The sequence below is a fragment of the Haliotis rubra genome, unplaced genomic scaffold (assembly GCF_003918875.1).
Source record: "Haliotis rubra isolate DU_JTF1 unplaced genomic scaffold, ASM391887v1 Scf1447, whole genome shotgun sequence".
In the NCBI taxonomy this organism is placed as follows: Eukaryota; Metazoa; Mollusca; class Gastropoda; order Lepetellida; family Haliotidae; genus Haliotis; species Haliotis rubra.
The window spans coordinates 157,780-183,078 of record NW_025765389.1 but is presented as its reverse complement, the minus strand read 5'-3'; the positions used below and the strand labels follow the sequence as shown (position 1 = coordinate 183,078).

The window sequence follows — 25,299 nt, the reverse complement described above, 5'->3', positions numbered from 1 at the left end:
CGGCGTTAATGTCTATTTCACGCACCCATTCCCTGCTACTTTGGACAAGGTCACTTGCCTCAGGCGACGCCACAAGTTTGACACTTCACTTGTCTTTCGGGTATAAGGTCTTATTCGTGTTATGAGCGAATTCTTTTAGAAATCTTACTCAAAGAAAACCGAAATCTCTTTTCAATCTACTATCGGATTGTTTCAAAAATACCTACCTACGTCTGGTGATGCTGAAAAATGTCAGCCTCCGTCATGGAACGGTTGTAGCCAAAGGCTGCTCTCCACGCTATCAGTTCGACACAGGTTCCAATGGCTGCAGCCACACTTCCCCACATACAGGTAGCGTTCACACGGGAGGGATCGACGTCAGAACTAGCAGAGAGGGATATAGACTTTACGAAGCACCAAGAGAAGAAGATGATGAAGAACAAGTTGATGATGATGATGGTGGCAACGACAAATTCAACGACGACAAGCACCAAGAGAGAGAGAAAGAGAGAGTGGTGGTTGATGTTGTTGTTGTTCATGATGATGATGAAGAAGAAGAAGATGATGATGATGGTGGCAACGGTGGTGGTGGTGGTGGTTGTTGTTGTTGTTCATGACGGTGACAACGACGACGATGATGATATAAAACATTTTAGCATGATTATCCCTGAACCTACGCTGCTGAGCATACTGGGAGGGGTGGTCGTCGGTACAGATGCCGCCAGACAGCAGCATAGCTGAGGAGGGTGTCTCGGTTGTCACAGGCCGACGTCCACTGGGATGCACACAGAAGTCGCCCTCGGTCACCCTCAATGGAAGAAACATCTCAATAACTGTTAGATTTAAAACGCGTGAGTAGGTGGTGTATTCTGGCCATATTGTGTTTTACGATCCCTTACTTTCATCCACCGACAGCCCTCCACAATGACGGATGATGCCTATCGTATTTTTATGTATTCAAACATATCCGTTGCATCCGATTGATGCGAAAGGACTTTAGGTATTAGCTGCCGCCACGAGGTACACACTGGCACACACACGCATATGCTGTTGATAATATCTATCCGTATATGTCACTTTAACAGTGTGCACTAAATGGTGAATGTTTATAGAAATAACGGGGCGGAGGGGTAGACTAGTGGTTAAAGCGTTCGCTCGTCACGCCGTAGACCCGGGTTTGATTCCCAATATGGGTACAATGTGTGAAGCCCATTTCTTGTGACCCCGCCGTGATATTGCTGGAATATTGCTAAAAGTGGCGTAAAACTTAACTCACTCACTCACAAAATAACGCGTTCCTGTGGGGATATGTAGACATCGCAGACAAAAGAACATACATAAGGACTCACTGGTCGCCAGCGGCGAACCATATTAAAGTGTCCCTGCTTTGTTTAACTTTAACAGTTGTAGTTGGTAAAAGAAGCAGAATGACCTAAAGGCATAACCAGAATGTTCTATTTCAACTGAGTTATTAGGATGTTTTTCAAGTTATCAAGCCAAAGCTAACTGAGTTAATATAGATATGTCTTCTCATTACTGAATGGCCGTCTAGTGTGTATGTAAACTGCACACAAACAGAAACCGCAAAAGAAACCATACGCACTTTAAGGTTGTAATGGTCCATGGAGGAAGGTGTAGCCTGGCGGTTAAAGCGTTTGCTAGTTCGATTCCAATATTGGTATATGGTGCGAACTCCATTTATTTCACTCACTCACTCTGCTGTTGGTAGGCAGCGAATGTGTGTACAGGGGATTTACAATGATGGAATGGATATATATTAGCGTACTGCCATGTATACCCGCAGACAGCGTTGAGAGTGCAATGTGACTGGACGACTGTCATTTCAGACCATGCTGTGGCACCAGCTCGGTACAATGTATTGACGATACTGGAATCGAGACGTATTGCCCCAAATAGCGGAAGATGTGCAAGGTTTACCTGCACACGGCGTTGAGGGTGTTGTGGATGTCTTGCTGTGTCAGAACACCGTCGAAGGTGACGTAATATCTCAGTAGTCTCATGTGACAGACGTCGTTAATGTGCCACAAGAAGCTGATAAGGTTACATCTACCTGCAGTGATAGGGTCATTGAATATATTGTTAGTTTAAAATGGGTAGATGTCAAGCACAGAGCCTCCTATGTAACTTTATTTGGTTCGATTAAATCTTTTCATACCTTGTGCTCTTGACATCATAATTCCCAAAAGCAGGAGAGCTGCAAACTTCATTCTGTACAGCAGTCCACAAAACACCTGCAAACAACATGACAGCATGATAAAATACCTGAAAACAACATGACAGCCTAACAGAACACCTGCAAGCAACATGAAAAACATAACAAGACACATGCAAATAACACGACATAATTTTAAAAAACTGCAAAAACGATGACAACACATCGAAACACCCGTAAACAAAATGACAACATACCAAGACACCTGTAAACAACATGACAGCATAAGAAACAACCTACAAAACAACACGACAACATAGCAAAATACCCGCAAACACCATGAAACACATAACAAAACACATGCAAATAACACGATATAATTTAAAATACCTGCACACACAACATGACACCACGCCACAAACAACATGACAACAACATAACAAAACACCGGCAAACGACATAACACCAAAGACCCTTGCAAAGCAGCAACCATGACATAACACTGCAGGACACATGCAAACAACATGACAAAATGACAAGACATGGAAATAAATGTGCTTAAACGTAGAAGACAAAAACGGACGACCAATTGGTTTTACCTTAAGTTGGACACAAAGAAAAGCAAAAGTATTGCGTTTCTTGAATAGATTTTGACAAATTAGGCCAGTTGCTGGACGTGTTACATTTTCAGTTACTGACTCGTGGAACTCGAACAGTGGGTGGCTTATTTTTAACATAATTTCATGTTTAAATATAAAAGCTATTACCAACAAAATCCGACACATTCTTATGGAAACATACGCTAAAAGCTCTTATGGGGCAAATAACGCTCATACTGGTTCAACCCTGTACATATAAAACTTTCAATGTTTTGCTGAAGGGCTGTGTATTGCCCCAAATTTCGTATTGCGATATATTGCGATACACTCTTCTGCATTGCGATACGTATTACAATATATAGTGAGATCTGTCCACTTGGTAATATTCTTTTTACCTTCAAATTGAATCACAGTATATGTGAGTAACCATTGTGCATTGTATAGCTTCTTTCAAAGTGAAAAAGAAAATCCAGAACAATCTTCTGTTTATATTTGGAAACAATAATGCTTTTCTGAACGTGTTAAGCAACAAATCGTCATATATACGTAACTTATGGAACTTACTGGACGCATCGTGCAAGGTGGCGACCTGTGACAAATGTTCTTTTTATGCAAATGTTTTCTCATTAAACATCGTGTCCGAGCATAAAGATCGAGGTGACGAAAGCTGAGATGTCACTTGACTTGCATAACATGATCGCACGAAAAGATGGAAATAGTAACTTAGATGTACGTTTGACAACTTTAATGAAAACTGTTGATTGTATTCATTAATTTATTCAATTTTAATGATTTCCTCGAAACGTCCATACTTTGCTCATTGACATTTTTAAGTGGACCCGTTGCCAATCATTTGGAAATACTTCCGCCCAATCCCCACCCACCACCACCCATATTACCTGAATATGCATATATATCATTTTCCTCACCATTACAAGTTAGGGGTATACGGGCGGAAGTCTTATGTGCGGTGTTGAATGGGTTAAAATTGAACAAATAAAACTTTGGCGGTATACCGGTACGTCATAAACGTATCGCGATACGTAATTGTTACAATGTCGTATTCCGGTTTCCTGGTATACCGGTAATACCGTGCAGTCCTATCGTGCTGTAAAAGCTATATCAAAGGGTTTTATGTCCCCGTGGTGTACGTGTCACATGATGTGGTCATATAATGTAATACACATGCACTGTCAGAAGCAAGTCACGAGCACCGTACGTGTCACATGATGTGGTCATATAATGTGATACACATGCACTGTCAGAAGCAAGCCACGAGCACCGTACGTGTCACATGATGTGGTACCAAAATGTGATATACATGCACTGTCAGAAGCAAGCCACCAGCACCACATGTGTCATATGATGTGGTAATATAACGTAATAGACATGCACTGTCAGAGGCAAAGCCACGAGCACCGTACGTGTCACATGATGTAGTAATATAATGTAATACGCATGCACTGTCAGAAGCAAGCCACGAGCACCGTACGTGTTACATGATGTTGTAATGTTCATACGCATGCGTGAGATTGAATGGTCACCAAAAGGAGAGCTTTGACAAATGCTGACTTTTAACCAAGAATCTGACCTGCAGAGACTCAAAGTACATCTATAACGTTAAAGTAAGCGTGAACATTCATTATTAGGAAGATTTGGTCGTAAACGTCCAGCCGAAAAGATAATATGAACTCGGAAAGTCTGGACGTGAGCCTGTCCCAAGCCTTCGTTGACAGCGTAATGGCGGGTGAAAAGATCACTGTGGTTGCGGACATAACGCCGACCCACAGCAGTCTGAAGAGATCACATAGCTACGAGGGAGAATCTGATGAACTATCGAACAAGAAATCCAGGAAGGATGATGATTCAAGAAAACTACATCAAGGTAATCCCCCCTGTGACTTTGATCCCATTACTAAACTGTCGTCTGACCTACACATGTTGTTCGGCCAGCTTTCATCACGTATTGATAAACTCGAAACAAATATGGAACAGAAGATCATTGAACATCTGGGTAAAGTTATTGACCGTAAAATTGAGACAGGTCTTTCTGGAAGTGAAGGAGAGCGTGTGAAGAGATAGACTGTGTTAAGAAAAAGACGTGGACATACTCAAGAAACAGTATAGTGACGCTGTGAAACATCATCGCAAAACAGTCAGTGTCGTGATCTTAACATAGCTATCAAAAATCTCCCAGAGGGACAAAATGAAAATGTGATGTCTAAAGTTAATGGACTGATTAAAGATGGTTTAAAGCTACGTGGTGTGACAGTGTCAGACGCTGTGAGAAAGCAAGCACGTAACCAGGCTCTTTCTGGTGTTGTTATTGCCACATGTAGGTCAGCTGAGGATAAAACTCACATTTTGTCCAACAAGAGAAAACTAAAGGACTCGAGAACATTCTCAGACGTGTACATTTCACCCGACCTCTCCCCAGAACAACGTTTGCATGCTTCAAACATGAGATCAATTGTGAAAGCTATTGGTCACGATAAGCTGATCATGAAAGGGAAAAGCGTGCTCCTCAAGTCACGTGATTCTGACGTTGACGACAGGCGACGCACGGACAACGGTGGACAACGGTACAAGGGTAGCGGTTCTCAACGGGATGCCAACAATAGGCGTGAAGTAGAGGCGAGCTACCGTCCGCCTCGTACTGGATCCTATTCAAGCAAGGCGAATGGTGGACACTATACCAACCACTAGCTTCTATTTGGTCTTTGGAACATCAACGGCTGGAACTCAAACACTTCCTCAAAGAATAGCCAATTCCTACCGCGTGTGTGTTAGATACTGACGTTGACATTATTGGTTTAACAGAAACACACCTCATGAATGACAATGTTATTGCAGTTCCGGGTTATACTTGGTTTGGCCAAAATAGAAAGTTTATACACAAAATGCGAAATGTGGTTCTGGGGGTGTTGGCTTTCTTATTAGATCCTCTCTATTATCATGGTACAGTATTAATGTTCTTGATAACTCTTTTTGAGGGTATTTTATGGCTATCTATGAAACATGTGTTATCTAAAAATGTGTATAATATGTGTGTATGCTATCTGCCACCCGAAAATTCTACCAGAAGCGGAGATGTGCTGCAGTTTTGACACACTTACCCTCAACATATATTCTTACCAAAAGTCAGGTGTAGTCCTGGTATTCGGTGATTTTAACAGCAGATGTGGTGACTTGGAAGATTACGTCATTGGTGTTGATTCATTACCGAGAGAGAGATGTTATTGATTTTAAATCCAATAGGTATGGTGAGTGGATGTGTGATTTTCTCGTCCGGACAAATATGTGTATTCTGAATGGTAGGAATAGCAAAGTGAATGATTTTACTTCAATATCCACAAAGGGATATGCAGTTGTTGACTATTGCCTTGTTGCATATGAGGACTTGCATATGTTCAGTGAGTTCATGGTTGAACGAGCAAGTACAATGGTAGATCGTGCACTTGGTTCTATGGATATCGACCCTCGTACAATTCCTGACGACTCCTTCCTCACCTGGACACTCAGTACCCAGGAGAACGTTCAGCGTCAACACACTGTCTACACTGATGAAACAGATGAGTATATCAAGTTCCTCATGGACAAGGCACCCAATAATCTCGTGCTGGAAGACAATACTGTACATTCGGTACACCTTTTAATTTCTGAACTGGAAGCAGCTGAAAAACCCAAGACAACATAGACTCTACATATGACGGTTTTGTATATTGATAAAGGGAAGAAATGTACGACAAGATCCCTTATAAAAGAATGAAACTGAAACCGGGCGTGTGTAATAAACGGAGGAGACAGAGTAAAGTTTGGTGGTCTGATTCCTTGTCAAAGCAGTGGAACAATCTGTGCACAGCTGAGTCGGCCTATCTACGAGCTGATAATGTCAACAGAAAACGTCTGAAGGATGAATACTCACGAGCTAGAAAACTGTTTGATAGAAATGTACAAAAAGCAAAGAGACAATATCGACAGAAGATACAAACTGACATTGCGGACTCTGTAGATAAAAACCAAAGTTATTTCTGGAAATCAATAGGAAGAATTGGTATTGGATCGGAAAGACACAAAGGAATCCCTATGGAAATAGTACAAGAAAATGGAACTATATCACACAACAAGGAAGATATACTGAACAAATGGAAGTCTGAATTTGCTAATCTACTAAATGTTCATGAAAGCGACCCCTCAGCTGATGTGAATGAACACCATCCTCCGGATGATCGCTCCCATGTTTTTGATCTACCAATTAGCGAAAGTGAAATTATACTTTCAGTTAGATCCATGAAGAATGGTAAAGCAGTGGGTGAGGATGAACTTCCTATAGAAATACTGAAGAATAATAAACTATTGCATTTTCTACATAAGTTCTTAAACATGTGCTATGAACACGGACGAATGCCGGGAATATGGAGTCGGGGAATTATCCAACCTGTCCTGAAGTCAAGCACCAAGGATTTGAGGGACCCCATGTCCTATAGAGGTATCACACTCACCTCTAGCATGTACAAAATATATTGTCATATTCTGAATTGTAGACTGTCTAAGTGGGCTGAAGAAAACAAGTTATTAGTTGAAGAACAGAATGGATTCAGGAAGGAAGAAGTACCTTAGATCACATAACAAGCCTGACTAACATAGTTGAAAACAGGAAGAAGAAAAGTTGAGTACATTCGCTGCTTTCATCGACTTTAAGAAAGCGTACGACTCCATTGATAGACGAATCTTGTGGGACAAACTGAAGGACGTTGGAGTCGGTGGGAAAATGATGAAGTCACTAAGAACCATATACAACGACGTCTACAGCTGTGTTAGAGTTAATGGTTTTAAGACTGATTGGTTCCAAGTCAACAGTGGGGGTGAAACAGGGTTGTCTACTCTCCCCTCTGTTATTCAACTTATTTATCAACGATCTGGCGGTGATTTTGAAGAGTCTGAACATCGGAATTGAGATTGGGGATGAGCTGGTGTGTATGCTGCTGTATGCAGACGATATTGTACTCCTGGCACCGACAGAGTCAGACCTGCAGGACATTCTCATCTTTCTTCACAACTGGTGTGGTAACAACAATATCGACATCAATGGGGATAAATCAAAAGTCATGCATTTCCGCAACCCCTCAGTGCAAAGATCTGTAAAACGTTTTACAGTTGGTAATCTGGAACTAGAAACAACAGAGAGATATACTTACCTAGGGTTACTTCTGGACGAACATCTTGACTTAAGGATTACAGCTAAAGCAGTATCTCAGGCAGCAAGCAGAGCACTGGGGCTGGTGATTGCAAAGTGTAAAGGCATTGGAGGAGTTGACTTCAACGTTTTCACCAAGCTGTATGATAATCTTGTCTTACCAATTATTACATATGGAGCTGCAATATGGGGTCAGAAAGACTATACGTATATCAACGCTATCCAGAACAGAGCAGGTCGGTTCTTCCTGGGAGTTGGGCGGTATACCCCTACTGATGCAGTACTCGGAGAGCTAGGATGGATTCCTGTAGGCATAAACCAGAGTCAAGCGGTGTTGCGACAGTGGTGTAGACTCACGAACATGAAGGATGAGAGACTCAACAAACGTATCTTTCTATGGGATAAAGAAACTGGCATCGTTCCGTTTCAAGAATTGGAATTTTAGAGTCCACAGACTCCTGAGTGAGAACAACTGTGAATCCCTGATATCACTTGGCCAGGTGCAACTATCATCAATAAGAACTTTAACTGAAAACCTCCAACATAAGTACACTACAAACTGGTGCCGGCGAATTGAATCAAATACGGGAAAACTACGCACATACCGCACTTTTAAAACTGCCCATGGAACGGAATCCTATGTATTAACACGACTACCCGGTTATTTTCGCGCGGCTATCGCCAAGTTCCGGTGTGGAGTTGCTCCAATTAGAATAGAAACAGGCCGATACGAAAACCTCCCCCAGACAAACGCCTATGTCCCCTATGCAGTAACCCCTGTATCGAAGACGAGCGTCACGTCCTACTACAGTGCCCTGTATACGACGATCTACGATATGATCTGATACAAGAAGCCAGCTCCTTCTTTACCGACTTCCATCTGTGGCCAGAGAGTGTGAAGTTCACAGCGATTTTAAGTCATAACCATTTAATGGTTAAATGTGCCAAAGCCTGTTTTAATATACTTAAGCGTCGTCGTAATCTTCTATATTCTTAAAACTCCTTTCAGAGTGTATACTTTTTATCGTATAAATTAATTATGTTTTAATTGTGTATGCCTGTTGTACCTTTTAAGTATTCTGTATGTATATATTTTCATATAATATGTTTACGCATTGTTTTAATGGGTTTTTATATATTTCACTTTTATCTTCTTTTTTAAATTTTTTTATGGTATATACTTATGTATGTGTGTGTGTAAACCTTTAGCATATATACAAGTCTCTCGTAACTCTTATAGAGTGGCTCATATATTCCTTATACTGCTATATTTTCCCAATTCTACGTGTACTTTTACTGTATATATGAGGTGAGACTCAAATAAACTATCTGTCTGTCTGTCTGTCTATAACGCAATATACATGCACTGACAGAAGCAAGCCACGAGCACCACACGTGCCACATGATGTGGTAATATAACGTAATATACATGCACTGACAGAAGCAAGCTATGTGGAATGTTACTTCCAGTACCTATGCAAGCAGAAGAACAAACACAAACCAAATACACGACTAATAAAATACCTGCGTATTGAAAGTATCCTGCGGAACGACGTTGCTTCACTGTGACTGTCAATCACCTAATGCAGTAACCTTTAGACTGAATGTAAATTTGTCTCGCGCATATACTTACAAACCTAAGTAGGTTTAGGAAAAGCGTAAATGACAGAAATAGCAGAATGATATAGCAGTGGAGTGGTTCATTCTTGGATGCAGTCACTCTGGAGAGATTTGTTATCATCATCGTGGTAATACTGACTGACTGAGTTTTGGTTTTACGCCGCTTTTAGCAATATTCCAGCAATATCACGGGGACGTCAGAAATGGGCTTCACTCATTGTACCCATGTGGGGATTCGAACCTGGTCTTCGGCGTGACGAGCCAACGCTTTAACCACTAGACTACCACACCGCCCCTCGTGGTAATACATATATACTATATGAAAGTGAGGACACATTTTGAAACTACGATAACTTATACCAATGTCTGTCAATTAACGTAGTGTGAGCGAGTAAGTTGGTTTTACGCCGCTTTTAGCAATATTCCCGCAACATCACGGCAGGGGACACCAGAAATGGGCTTCACACACTGTGCCCAAGTGGGGAATCGAACCCGGGTCTTCAGCATGACGAGCGAACGCTTTAACCACTAGGCTACTCCATCGCCCTCAATTAACGTAAGTTATTTATGTGGCAAGAACATGTACAAAGAAGTAAAGCTCTCAATCACAATGTTGTGACGGTCGTGAAGCACATGGCCTTGACAACACGCCCTGGGTGGTCTGTCAGATTTACCATTGCCAGATTGTGAGCAAACGCATTTGTTTTCTTGGAACCAAAACACTTTATCAAACATATTTTATTTAATCATTAAGACGGTATTGATCCACATTTGCAATTAATTGGACATTGACGTGCCATAGGCATGTTGCAGATGGACACAAAAGTCAGAACAAGAAATACATAACATGGAAGATTGACGCCGCTCTGGACAACAGCCTGTTACGACGTAAATTGTAATAAAAACGCAAATTGTAATACTTGCAGCAAATTGTAATAAACTTGACGTAAATTGTAATAAAACGTAAAATTGTAATAAAATTGACGTAAATTGTAATACGCAAATTGCAATAAAATTGACGTAAATTGTAATAATTTTCGTTGCGGTAAAATGTAATAAATATTTACGTAAATTGTAATAACAGTTTTAATCACTCGTAAATACGCGTGTTACGACGTAAATTGTAGTAAAAAACGTAAATTGTAATACTTGCAGCAAATTGTAATAACCATTGACGTAATTGTAATAAAACGTCAATTGTAATAAAAATTGACGTAAATTGTAATACGCAAATTGTAATAAAATTGACGTAAATTGTAATAATTTTCGTTGCGGTAAAATGAAATAAATATTTACGTAAATTGTAATGACAGTTTCAATCGTTCGTAAATACGCGTGTGTTCGTTTTTCATTGCACTTCAAACATCATATAAGCTTGTGAGGGCGATAACTCAAAGAAAGAAATGATGGATTTTGTTCAAATTTGGTACCAAGGTGTTGTGGCGAGATTCACAGACACCAGTTGAATTTAGTGACCTTGAGATAATTTGCAAGGTCACAGCAAAATATAAAAGATTGTTAGCGCGATAACTCAAGAAAGAATTGATAGATTTTGATCCAATTTTATATCAAGGTGTATTGGCGGGATTCCCCTACACCAGTTGATTGGGGAACTTGTGCTCATTTTGAGTTTACAGCGAAAATTGTATTGTTTTGCACATTTCTAACTTTTAGTGCGAAAACACAAGAAAGAAGTAATATACTCTGCTTAAAAAGTATGTTAGGAAAAATGTGCTGGGAGTATAGTCTAACGCCAGTCGAATTCAGTGATCTTCGGATAATGTTCAAGGTCACAGCGAGTATGCTTGCGATATCCCCAAACTAATGGATGGAATCTGTTCGCTTTTGTATCAAGGCTTCCGATTACAGTTTCGGTAACGTTTAGATAATTTGCAGGGTCATGCAGAAGATTATTGCGATATTCAGATATTGACATGTGGCGGAAGTAATAGCTGTGTTTGTGACAAAGACCTTAATCGATTAATATCGATTCGTTTGTTAAGCAGTCAAAATCAAAGTATTTATGAAACATCAAATCGATCAGATCTTATTATGTAATCATGAATAGATTTTGATAATTTGTGTAGATCATTGCTAGTGAGGGATGTACATCCCCATGAGTACAGTGTTGATACTAAACCCCTTTAAATAGAAATATGATTTTGTCTCTATTCCGTGTATTTATTGCATGTGAAGAAATAATGCACAGCATTTTTCGACTGGATGACCACATGAGCACGAGGGGCTGTCGATGATGTGTCTATCAAACCAAACAGCATTCAAATCACTACAACGGAGCCGGAGACGAGAATGGATAATTTGGCATCTTCTTGGTCCATAGTTTAGGTCAAAGATAATAGTTTTGTTATTTGGTCTTAATATCGAGTTTTGAATCGTGATAAAGTATCAATATTTTGAATTTCAGAACTGTATCAGGTAGAAATGATCTGGCATATGTCATCGTTCTACATTTAACTGATCGCACTGATAAATTAGTTTTCTACTGAAGTGTATTGATTTTGTTTTGTTAGGATTGAATGAAACCTTCCATTCTTTGGCCCAATTTGAAATTCTTAATAAGTCATTATTTAAACAGTCTGCAGCAATGTCAGGATCATCAATTATAACATATAGAGACGTGTCGTCTCTGCAAAAAGTCTAATATTACTAGCAATATCATCTACAATATCATTAATATATATTATGAACATTAGGGGTCCTAAGACTGATCCTTGAGGGACGCCTGCTAATTATTATTATTATTATTAGGATATTTATATAGCGCACATATCCACGCAACTAGTGCATGCTCAAGGCGCTGGTAATTTTCCCCCTCGATCATTGGGTGTCAATCTCAACGGCACATCGTATTATCAATCTCAACTCCTCCCTGGGGAGTATACAACTCTTGCTGCCACTAGGCGCACCGAGTTATTGTGGCTTTCTTATCCTAACGAGGTACCCATTCACAGCTGGGTGGACTGGGACACATAGTCACAGTACTTTGTCCAAGTTCACTGCACGTTGCTGTACCCGCAACTAGGTGTTTGCACGTATTCATGTGGCCACCATCTGGTCATATACCAACGGATTCGTGGGTTCTTTTAAGTGCACAGGGTTGTGTACTGTACACTAGGGATTGTGACATCATTGAAAGAGTCTGCACACAAAGAAGTTGAAACCAAGGTTTCTACACCCATGGACATGTTATCCCGGCATCTCGAAGCTCGCTGGATCACTAGCCTCGCGCCTTAGCCAGCTCGCCCACCGCGCCCCTCATACTGGTCAAGGATTTCATGTGTGTCCATTAATTACAACTCGCTGGGTTCTACCATTCAAATAACCTTCAAACCACTTTAGTAGGTTACCTTGAATTCCATAGGATTTCAATTTATGCAGGATTCCTTTTGCCAAACTTTATCAAACGCTCTGCTAACATCGCAAAATACCGCTCTTACTTCTTTTCCATCGTCTAGTGCTTTAGCATTGAATCATATAGATAGGTTAGCTGATTAGTTGTCGAGTCGCCGGGAGTAAAACCAGATTGAGATTTGACAGAAGGCTATGATCTCTCAGAACATTATATACGTATCTAAAGATACACTTTCCAAATACTTTAGCACTACAACTTGTTAATGCTACCGCTCTATAATAAGAACAATCGTATATATTACCTGTTTTATGGATAGGGATTACGTACGCTTCTGTCAGAAGGTGGGGAACTTAAACAGTTCTAATGACAAATGAAACAATTTAGTTAGGATCGGGGCTGAGTGGGTTGGCACTCGTTTTAATACTTTGTTTCCGATTTTATCAGGGCCTGTTGCTTTAGTAGTAGTCTACAGATAGCAATATATTCTTAACTCCCCAATCTCCAATATTATATCAGTCAAAGTACTATCACAACGCTCATCAGGAGGAGGGTCGTCATCGAGGTCTATAACTTCAGATTAATTGGTGAAATAGATATTCATAATTTCTGTAATATCGTTTAAATCATCGTAGAAAACATCATCATCAATTATTGCATGACAAGTAATTCTTGCCGATGTATTTTGCCAATAATTCTTAACTAGTTTCCACCAACTTTTTGTTCCAGTTGATTCACCTATTGCGATATCAATTTTGCTTATGTGCTGCTTGTTAGCTTTACGTACAGACGATATTACCTTATTTCTAACAGGTCTGAATTTTTGCCATTCTAGTGGACGGTTAGTTCTCCTAGCGATTTTGTGTTGCCTATTACGTTTTCTAATAAGTGAGCATATTTCATTATTCATCCATAACGGGTCTCTTGGCCTAATCGGCACGGTTTTGTTTGGTATGTTCGCGTCGCAAACGTTGAGTAAATCGTCGGTTAGTTGGGATGCTATCAGATCGATTTTTTCAGTTTCCGTTAGCTTATTACCAGTAGCAGTTATGTCTTGTTTCGTGCGTTCCATATTCGCTGGAGAGTAATCATAGGTTTTCCGCTTGTAGCATACTTCATTCTGTATATCTGATTCGATGTTAACATACACCGGACAATGGTCACTACATATCGGATCTAGCACTCCCGAATTCCGTACTTTATCCAAACATGTGACAAATATCAAATCAACCAATGTACGAGAATGAGAAGTGATGCGCGTGGGTTCAGATATTAGTTGCTTGAGTCAATATGCAGCTTTTAAGTAATAAGTTTTTTGCTTATTTCTCTCTCAATAGATCTAACTTAAAATCTCCTACAATGATAGTATACATATTTAAATCCACGGCATTTGCAATGATGTTGTCAATAAGATCCCAGTATACTTCACTTCTGTCTGCTCTATAGAATGTACCTATTAGATATGTTTGTTTCTTACATTTAAGTTTTATCCATATTGCCTCGAGCCCAGTTATATCCAATTCATCTATTTGCATTGCACACATATTATCTTTAACGTACACCGCAACCCCGCCGCCTCGGCTTTCTCCGTCTTTACGAAATGGCGCATGAAACCCGGAATATTAATTTCTTTGCTATCTATCGCCGAATATAACCATGTTTCGGTCAGACATATTACATCATAGGTGCCCAACTCAATTTCTAATATATCTACTTTTTTCTCTCAAACTTCTAACATTCAGATGAATTATTTTCAGGTCAGTATGAATAAGAGGTCCCGGGTGGGGATGTACATCGAAAATTTGGGTAATGTTTGTGTCGCTCTTCTTGATGCACATGAGGCTGAACCGTAATGGATCGCCACAATAGTTCCGGTTAGAAATGCAGTCTATTTTACCTCGTCATTTATGAGGGCTAAGGTTAACACGGCTAGGTTAACATGACACGTATCGAAAACATCAGACATACAATTTGTGCAATGTTTGTGTCGCTTTCTTGAGGCTCATGAGGCGGAACTGTAATGGATCGCCACAATAGTTCTGCTTAGAAATGCAGTCTATTTATCTCTAATGTTCAGCAATTAACGAAGTTGAGGTCACCACGCCTCACCAGTGGGACACACAACAAACTTCGTCCTTGGCCCAAAGTAATAACAGGGCCTATCGTGTAGAATCTCTCAGCAGCAGTAAAGTGTTAGCCACAAAATCAGTATGACACCTTCCACCCTCCAGAAAATCTTGTCTCATTGGAACTAGCCACAGAATGTCGAGGTTACTGACAACATACAAGGTGAGTGAGTGTGAGTGAGTTTAGTTTTACGCCGCACTCAGCAATATTCCAGCTATATGGCGGCGGTTTGTAAATAATCGAGTCTGGACCAGACAATCCAGTAATCAACAGCATGAGCATCGATCTGCGCAATTGGGAACCGATGACATGTGTCAACCAAGTCAGCGAGCCTGATCACCCAATCCCTTTAGTCGCATCTTAGTACAAGCATAGTCGCCTTTTGCGGCAAGCATGGGTTGCTGAAGACATATTCTACCCCGGTATGAGGACGTGGGTGACAAGTATCCAGATTGAGATTAACCGTATAAAGTGCATGAGAATGGTGCAAACTGTAAATTTACTGTACATAAACAAACAAAGGGGCAGGGTTCAAAGCGCGAGCTTGAACATGAACCATGGAAAGTTATACATTTTTTATATACATAGTGTAACTGAAATATTACTATATTACGGTCAAAGAGAGCAGATATGTATTTCATTTTGATGAACAGTTTTTAATTATGTAGCTGATATAACGATAAGTGTGGTTAAGTCTTTAGAGGAAACAGCAAAGTGCGACAATGGCGAGTGACTTCGTACAACAACCATTCTCTCTCAACTCTGATCGATATTGTCCTCCGAAGACTGACTGACTGAGTTTAGTTTTACACCGCTTTTAGCAATATTCCAGTAATATCACGGCGGGGGACACCAGAAATGGGCTTAACACATTGTGTCCATGTGGGGAATCGAACCCGGGTCTTAGGCGTGACGAGCCAACGCTTTAACCACTAGGCTACCTTAACCGCCCTGTCCTCCGATGAGGGGTACTTAAGAACACATCGTTCAATGTTTGTTGATCATTGCCAGAATGTTAATCGTAGAATGCGGTAGTTTTAATTTATGGCTAAAATTGCTCAAAATTCTAAATCACCAAGAGCTGAGGACATGATATAAATCCAGCTAGGGACCATGCACGTAGCAAAGTAACGTAAGCCCCCATGGTCCCTAGGATGGTGATCTACCTTCAGTTGGTGGCGATCTATAGCCAATTTTAGATTGTTATTTTGAAACGATTTAGCATTTCACACTGAACTCAAAGCAGTTTTTATTAATGCGGATAATCTAGTCGTTATACTGTCGTTTGCTTTAATAGTGTTATTAAAAAATATATAATAGTCTATATACTTCTACTTAGTATATATATACCATTTTTGTCGTCACGATATGGCTGAAATATTGCCGATGTGACTTAAAATTCTAACTCACTCGCTCACTTTACACATTTTGTTTCCTGAAGTTTGTGATGTATGTATTGCAGATTTTGCGTTTTTTGGGAGTACCAAGATAAAAAGTCAACCAAATAGGGATCGTGAGGCTGGAACATAGCAAAACAAATATGCTTGAGGTTGACAGATAATATGTAGAAAAATAAAACATAACAACAGCTGCATTTGTATCATATTCTAGGTGAGGCTGACTACATTTTGAACGCCCCTCGTAGATATACCCGTCAGAACACACACCAACTCCACATGCATTCGAGTGTGTTAGATATACCCGTTAGAATGCCCCCTCTCTATATGTTTACATATCAAAACCTCAACAGATATTTGCCCCAAAAACATGATCGAGACGACAGTTGGAGATTTTATATCGATTCTATATAAGGACGAATATTATTATTATATTTTCCATAAGTATATTTATCAATCTGAAGGTGGCCCAATTCAATTGGTGTCCGCACATCCTCCCAACGCACCTGGGTACTACTTTTAAGCAAAATTTGTCGATTCTTTCTTGAGCTATCGTCTTAACAAGCTTATATGATGTATGAAATGCAACGAAAACGAACACACGCGTTGTTACGACGTAAACTGTAATAAAACGTAATTTGTAATACTTGCAGCAAATTGTAATAACCCTTAGCGTAAATTGTAATAAAACGTAAATTGTAATAAAATTGGCGTAAATTGTAATAATTTTTGTTGCGGTAAAATGTAATAAATAAATGTTTCTAACTGGTATATCAAATCAAATCAAATCAAATTAGACATTTGTATGGCGCTACATATCCAGAGTCCTGCTCATGTGCGCTTAGTCGAATGCTCGATTGAAGAGGTTGGTTTTGAGACAAGATCGGAAACTGTTGATATTTTCCGACTGACATTTTTAGACAATTTCAGGTAATCCATTCCAGAGTACAGCACCCGCTCTGCTAAATGATCTGTCCCCGTATGTTGTGGTTCGGACAAATGGAATATCTAAGCTTTGCTGACTAGTTGATCTGAGTGACCTTCCAGGCTTGTGGAGGTTGACTAGTTCCTGGAGATAGAATGGAGCAAGCCCTTTAATCGACTTTGAAGTTTGAATACAACTCTGTCTTTTACAGGGAGCCAGTGTAAGTCCTTCAGGACTGGTGTTATGTGCACATACATATGTGTGCGTGTTATGAGCCTGGCACCTGTGTTTTGAACACGCTGCAACTTGTCCATGTACTGCTGCTGTATTCCATAGAGTAGAGCTGTTTGCAGTAGTCCAGACGTGATGTCACAAATGCATTTTACTGATGGTGTGTCCATGTACCTGCTAATCTGTCTGATGTTCCTTAGGTAATAATATGCAGATTTCCAGATGTTACTGACGTGATTTTCCATGCTTAATGTTTTGAGTCAAAGATGACACCTAGATTTCGAGCATGGCTTTTTGGTTGAACAAACGTGTCTCCAATTTGAACTCCAGGGACCTTGAACTTTGATTTTGTTTATTTGGAGCTGGTGATGAGAATCTCAGTTTTGTCATCGTTCAGTTTCAGAAAATTACTGTTCATCCAACATTTGATCTCAGCTATGCAATTTGTTATTGTCTGCAGGGCATTCTGTACAGAAGATGCAGTTTGTGGCTTGAACCCAAGATATAGCTGAGTGTCATCAGCATGGAGATAATAACTAAAATTGTGGGCTCGGGCTATATCACCAACGGGTATGGTATATACAGTGAACAGGATTGGGCCCCAGGACTGAGCCTTGTGGCACTCCAAAGCTTAATTCTCTGCTCTCAGACCTTACCCCATCGATGATAACTGATTACTTGTGTCCTGTGAGATACGACTGAAACCGTGATAACGCATCGCCAGTAACTCCAAGACGTAACTGTAGAGTTTCAAAGTGAGTGGAATGGGCATATCTAACACATTTACTTGCATGTAGAGTCGGAGGGTGGGTGGGTGTTCTAACGGGTATATCTACGAGGGACGTTCAAAAGTAGTCAGCCTCACCTAGAATATGATTCAAATGCAGCTGTTGTTATGTTTTAGTTTTCTTCATATTGTCTGTCAGCCTCAAGCAAATTGTTTTTGCTATGTTGCAGCCTCACGATCCCCAATCTGTGTGACTTTCTATCATGGCTCAGTACTCAAAAACCCCGTAAAATCTGCAATAAAATGCATCACAAACTTCAGGAAACAAAATATGCACAGAAACATTTTTGTATGTTTGAGAATGGTAGAAGTCGTCTAGAATCAAACTTAGATATTAAACTGCACAAAAGCAGTTTGAAACTACAATCACAGCTTGTTCAAATGACTCCCCCTTCTGTTTACTGAAAAGAACTCGAGAAAGAAATGCTGGATTTGTTCAAATTTGGTACCAAGGTTTATTGACGAGATTTACCGACACCACTTGAATTTAGTGACCTTGAGGCCATTGTAAATATTGTCAACCTTCAGTTTTACAGATTTGGATAAAGCTCAAACATTAAATGAATATTTAGTATCTATTTCAAATGTTAATGATGGCATGCAAGACTTTGCCACCTGTTAGCCATCGCTGTGTTAACAGTATAACAAATATCATTGTAACCGAAAAGGAGGTATCTGATAAGACCTTACCAGCAAACAAATCTAGTGGACCTGATGGCATTGACATGAGAGTGTTAAAACGGTTTTGTACATCTATAGCTGAACCTCTTTGTTTGTTGCATAATATATCACTGAGTGACTGACTGTATTTCCTACAATGTGAAAAACAGGTAATAAGAGTAATAATAACGGGTAAGCGGATGCATCCCTCCCAACTAATTACAGACCTATTAGTTTATTACCTATCCTTTGGAAAATCCTTGAAAGAATAATGGTAAAGCATTTGCACGACCATTTCTATGAACATAACAATTTAAGTAAATTCCAGTCAGGTGTTACTGCTAGTCATTCTACAACATCTCAACATAGAAATTTATCATAATATATGCTCAGTCCTAGATAATCACCACCTTTAATGTATGCTATTTTGTGATATTTCAAAAGGTTTTTACAGGGCATGGCATAAAGGTTTATTGCACAAATTAGAAAATGATGGTGTTTGTGGAAACGTACTTAGTGGGTTAACTAACTATCTATCTGATAGACGACATTGTGTCTCTGTTAATTGAAAGGGGTTGTGTGTTCTAACAGTTATATCTAGCATACTTTAAGACATAGAGGGGGTGGTGGTGGTTCTAACAGTTATATCTAGCATACTTTAAGACAAAGAGGGTGGGGTGGGGGTGTGATCAAACAGTTATATCTAGCATACTTTAAGACATAGAGGGGGTGGTGTGTTCTAATGGTTATATCTAGCATACTTTAAGACATAGAGGGGTGGTGGTGGTTCTAACAGTTATATCTAGCATACTTTAAAGACATAGAGGGGTGGGTGGTGGTTCTAACAGTTATATCTAGCATACTTTAAGACATAGAGGGGTGGTGTGTTCTAACAGTTATATCTAGCATACTTTAAGACATAGAGGGGGTGGTGTGTTCTAACAGTTATATCTAGCATACTTTAAGACATAGAGGGGGTGGTGTGTTCTAACAGTTATATCTAGCATACTTTAAGACATAGAGAGGGTGGTGTGTTCTAACAGTTATATCTAGCATACTTTAAGACATAGAGGGTGGTGTGTTCTAACGGTTATATCTAGCATACTTTAAGACATAGAGGGGTGGTGTGTTCTAACAGTTATATCTAGCATACTTTAAGACATAGAGGGGTGGTGTGTTCTAACAGTTATATCTAGCATACTTTAAGACATAGAGGGGGTGGTGGTGGTTCTAACAGTTATATCTAGCATACTTTAAGACATAGAGGGGGTGGTGTGTTCTAACAGTTATATCTAGCATACTTTAAGACATAGGGGGTGGTGTGTTCTAACAGTTATATCTAGCATACTTTAAGACATAGAGGGGGTGGTGTGTTCTAACGGTTATATCTAGCATACTTTAAGACATAGAGAGGGTGGTGTGTTCTAACAGTTATATCTAGCATACTTTAAGACATAGAGGGGTGGTGTGTGTTCTAACAGTTATATCTAGCATACTTTAAGACATAGAGGGGGTGGTGTGTTTCTAACGGTTATATCTAGCATACTTTAAGACATAGAGAGGGTGGTGTGTTCTAACAGTTATATCTAGCATACTTTAAGACATAGAGGGGGTGGTGTGTTCTAACGGTTATATCTAGCATACTTTAAGACATAGAGGGGGTGGTGTGTTCTAACAGTTATATCTAGCATACTTTAAGACATAGAGGGGTGGTGTGTTCTAACAGTGGTGGTGGTGGTTCTAACAGTTATATCTAGCATACTTTAAGACATAGAGGGGTGGTGTGTTCTAACAGTTATATCTAGCATACTTTAAGACATAGAGGGGGTGGTGTGTTCTAACGGTTATATCTAGCATACTTTAAGACATAGAGGGGGTGGTGGTGGTTCTAACGGTTATATCTAGCATACTTTAAGACATAGAGGGGGTGGTGGTGGTTCTAACAGTTATATCTCAAATACATGTAGAGGCGGGAGGCCTAACGGGTATGTCTAACACACAACATAAAAACTTTCATATATTTATGACCCACATTTTCGAACCTTTTATCAGTCTCTAAAAAGGAGCTGGCATTGGTTTTTAATGAGCTTCGTCCTTCAGGCCTGAAAGCCTTTTAATAAGGTTGAATAATCCTTTGTCATTTATCAAAAAAAGTAGTGAGGTTGTGCATTTTTTGTTATAGATTTCTAAAATCTGTGGACACTATTGGGACGTTGGTAACTTTTATCAGACATTATCTGACGGCATTTCTCATGGTTTGAATATAGCCGACTTTATAGAAGATAAATATGAGTTTACAACACAACTGCCTAAATCTTGGTATTTTCGGAACCAGAGAAGGGATATGCCGATATTTAGGTCGTTAATATAGCATGATATGGTCACAAATATAATTTTCTATTTAGTACCGAAGTCTTTAATTGAGGAAATTATAACGCGATAATCTACTTTCCAACAAAGGCAGGCTCCCGTCATCGTTGTATTTAGAAGGCGGCTTCTTAGAAGCAACGTGACGTCATAACATTGTTCATGATGTCATGTCACCATGACAAAGTGATATTTTACCCGGTGCATATCGCATGAAAACAAATTATCCCCGATATATTTGCCCTCGTAGGTTATACGCATTATTATGATCATTTTTTTAGGTTAATGTCACCCGTTGATTTCTTTGTTGTATTTTGAGAGGTGAAACTAAATAAATGATTTCTTTAGACTACCCATAACAATTAAGGTGCCAACTTACATTGTATACCTTACAGAAAGAAGTTTTGACTTTACTTTGATAACGAGCACATATGATCGATTCCTTGAAGCAAATGATAAAACTCAATAGCATTTCTACATTTTAGTTTAAATGCAGCAATTAAATACAACAAATGAGTAGACAGACTGACTGCTATGTTGCGTAAACAAACAATAACCAGGCGCCAGCGATTCATGATATCCTTAGCAAATGTAACATAAAATTCCATCTCATAAAAATACAATAATATGTAGTAATATGATGAAGAAAATAATACGAACCAAGTTAAACTATGACAACGCAATATATGAATGTATGATCGAAACATAAATCATAATAAATCCCATATGATCAAAACATAAAATTAACTTCACATATGTCATTGCGTTAACATTGAAAATAATTCGAAAATCAAGAAGAATAAACGTACATTTCAACGCGTAAACAAAGAATATCCTGTTATTTTGGGATATGCTATGAAGAACTTCAAAATGTAATAGAAATAACATTAAATTACTGATAGCTATTGCTCGTAAAATATGTCCTTGCGTCAACATCGAAAATAACTCCATAATAAAAAAAAACATTACCTTTTAATATTCGAAACATACACAAATAATCTCTGGCTTTTTTAAGACGTGTCACGAATAATTTCACAGCTGGTAGAATTAACATGAAATTATAGAAACCATTTGCGAACAAACATTGGAAAATTAGTAATGAAAAAGCGTTTGTCACAAACATAGCTATTACCCCCGATATCTGAATGTCGCAATAATCCTCTGTCTGACCCTGACAATTATGTAAACGTTACCGAAACTGTCATCTGATGCCTTGATACAAAATGCGAACAAATTCCATCCATTAGGTTTGGAGATATCGCAAGAATACTCGCTGTGACCTTGAAAATAATCCGAAGGTCACTGAATTCGTCTGGCGTTAGACCATACTCCCAACACATCTTGGTACTACTTTTAAGCAAATATATTAATTCTGTCTTGTATTTTCGCACTAAAAAGTTAGACATGTGCAAAACACTTTTCACGGTGAACTTAAAATGAGCACAAGTTCCCCAATCAATTGGTGTTGGGGGAATCCCGCCAATACACCTTGATATAAACTTGGGGGCGGTGGGGTAGCCTAGTGGTTAAAGCGTTGGCTCGTCACGCCGAAGACCCGGGTTCGAATCCCCACTAGGGTACAATGTGTGAAGCCCATTTCTGGTGTTCCCCGCCTTGATGTTGCTGGAATATTGCTAAAGCGGCGTAAAACAAAACTCAGTCAGTCAGTCAGTTGATATAAATTGGATCAAAATATATTTATATACTTTCCTGAGTTCGCGGCTACCAAGCTTGGCATGTGCAAAACTGTTACACCTTCGCTGTGACCTTTAAAATGGCCTCAAGGTACTAAATTCAAGTGGTGTCGGTAAATCTCGTCAATAAACCTTGGTACCAAATTTGAACAAAATCCAGCATTTCTTTCTCGAGTTCTTTCAGTAAACAGAATGGGGAGTCATTTGAACAAGCGATTGTAGTTTCAAATTGCATTTTTGTGCAGTTTAATATTTAAGTTTGATTCTAGCCGACTTCTACCAATCTCAAACATAGCATATTTTGTTTCCTGAAGTTTGTGATGCATTTTATTGCAGATTTTACGTTTTTGGGAGTACCAAGCCAAGATACAAAGTCACACAAAATGGGGATCGTGAGGCTGCAACATAGCAAAACCAATTTTCTTGAGGCTGATGATAATATTTAGAAAAATAAAACATAAAAACAGCTGCATTTGTATCATATTCTAGGTGAGGCTGACTAGTTTTTGAACGTCCCTCGTAGATATACCCGTTAGAACACCCAAGCACCCCTCCGACTCTACATGCATGTAAGCGTGTTAGATTTACCCGTTAGAAACCCAACCCCACCCCACCCCCACTGTATATGTATACATATCAAAACCTCAACAGATATTTGCGAAGACATGATACAGCGGACAGTTAGTGATTTTATATCGATTATATATCAGGACGAATATCATTTTCGTCATTTAGCTAAGATTTGTCAATTCTTTCTTGGGTTATCGCGCTAACAATCTTTATATTGGCAAAACCCTCAGAACTTTGCTGTGACCTTGCAAATTATCTGAAGGTCACTCCATTTCACTTGTGTCGGTGAATCTCGCCAATATACCTTGGAACCAAATTTGAACAAAATCCATCATTTCTTTCTTGAGTTATTGCCCTAACAAGCTTATTTAATGTATGAAATGCAACGAAAAACAAAGGTGTCCTCCCATTTGTGAGAACTCCCAGTTGTGAGACACATTAATTAATGGTTCAGTGCACATAGGTGGTGTTTCCACATCCCTACAATGAAAGTGGGATCAGCCCAGTTGTTGAAGAGTACCCACAGGAGTCACTGATGTGTAGATTAATGAAATAGATTATCAAAGATTCTATTTACACAGAAGAAATAGACTATTATGAAGTTTGAAAGTCATTTTGGTTTAAACATATTTTATTATAATTTATGAAAATGAATTGGGATTGGTGAGGAAGCATTACTGCTTATGTTAACACCGCTCCCATGCAACATAAAATACAAAATGAAATGGAGGATGTGACGTCATCGATATTGACTATTGCATAAATATATTTTTAAGTATACATCAAATAAAACTATTCTCTAAGTAGTCATAATTAGAGAGTTACAGTTGTGTGTGTCTAACAAGCTACTGTAGGAATACAAATCAATCATGGGAAGGTTGTTTCCCTGAGAAATTTTGAAGCGTTGTGTCTTGATGATATAATCGTGGACAGATTCAACTATTTTCTGGTTTACACAAGGAGTAAATTCTTTGTTTCCGTTCAAAATGGTATCCAGGTTATAACGGGTAGTGCCGGGTAAAACGAATTTGGCATAAGCGGCAGTTCGACTGTAAACTTGTATTTCAGAGTTATTTCTTAAACTATATCTTGTAGTTTCGGAGAAGGATGTAAATCTGAGTAGGTAAATTAATTTCTCTTTCAAATGATCACGAAGTTACCTTCACAAAGTGTATGTTAATCAATTTATCTTATAAAGTTTCATTAAGACTTCCACAAGATTCAGTTACATCGCAAATCAGTAATTAGCTAGGGTTAATACATTCTATCAGACAGGGGAGTATGGTGTGTTTTCTTCGTTAATTACCTACTCCACTGTCTCATAACTGGGAGTCTCACAATTGGGAGTTCTCACAAATGGGAGTAGAACAAAACAAACACACGCGTATTTACGAGTGATTAAAACGGTTATTACAATTTACGTAAATATTTATTACATTTTACCGCAACGAAAATTATTACAATTTACGTCAATGTTTATTACAATTTGCGTATTACAATTTACGTCAATTTTTATTACAATTTACGTCAAGTTTATTACAATTTACGTCAAGTTTATTACAATTTTGCTGCAAGTATTACAATTTGCGTTTTTATTACAATT

General features: G+C 39.0%; 1 protein-coding gene and 1 long non-coding RNA gene across 2 annotated transcripts in view; one reads left to right on the top strand and one right to left on the bottom strand.

Annotated features, from left to right (window-relative positions):
• Positions 1 to 703: 703 nt before the first annotated feature.
• On the bottom strand, positions 704 to 9,533 carry LOC124269404. Its single transcript, XR_006896514.1, has 5 exons — positions 9,473 to 9,533; positions 2,156 to 2,231; positions 1,918 to 2,050; positions 1,691 to 1,693; positions 704 to 787 (listed from the first exon to the last, which is right to left on the bottom strand). It is a non-coding gene; the product is annotated as an uncharacterized LOC124269404 (long non-coding RNA).
• A 5,574-nt stretch (positions 9,534 to 15,107) lies between these two features.
• LOC124269409 (b(0,+)-type amino acid transporter 1-like) overlaps positions 15,108 to 25,299 on the top strand; it is a 38,981-nt gene continuing 28,789 nt past the window's right edge. The window contains exon 1 of the mRNA XM_046704416.1: positions 15,108 to 15,227. The gene's annotated coding sequence lies outside the window, so the exon portion shown is untranslated. The remainder of the gene's footprint in view (positions 15,228 to 25,299) is intronic.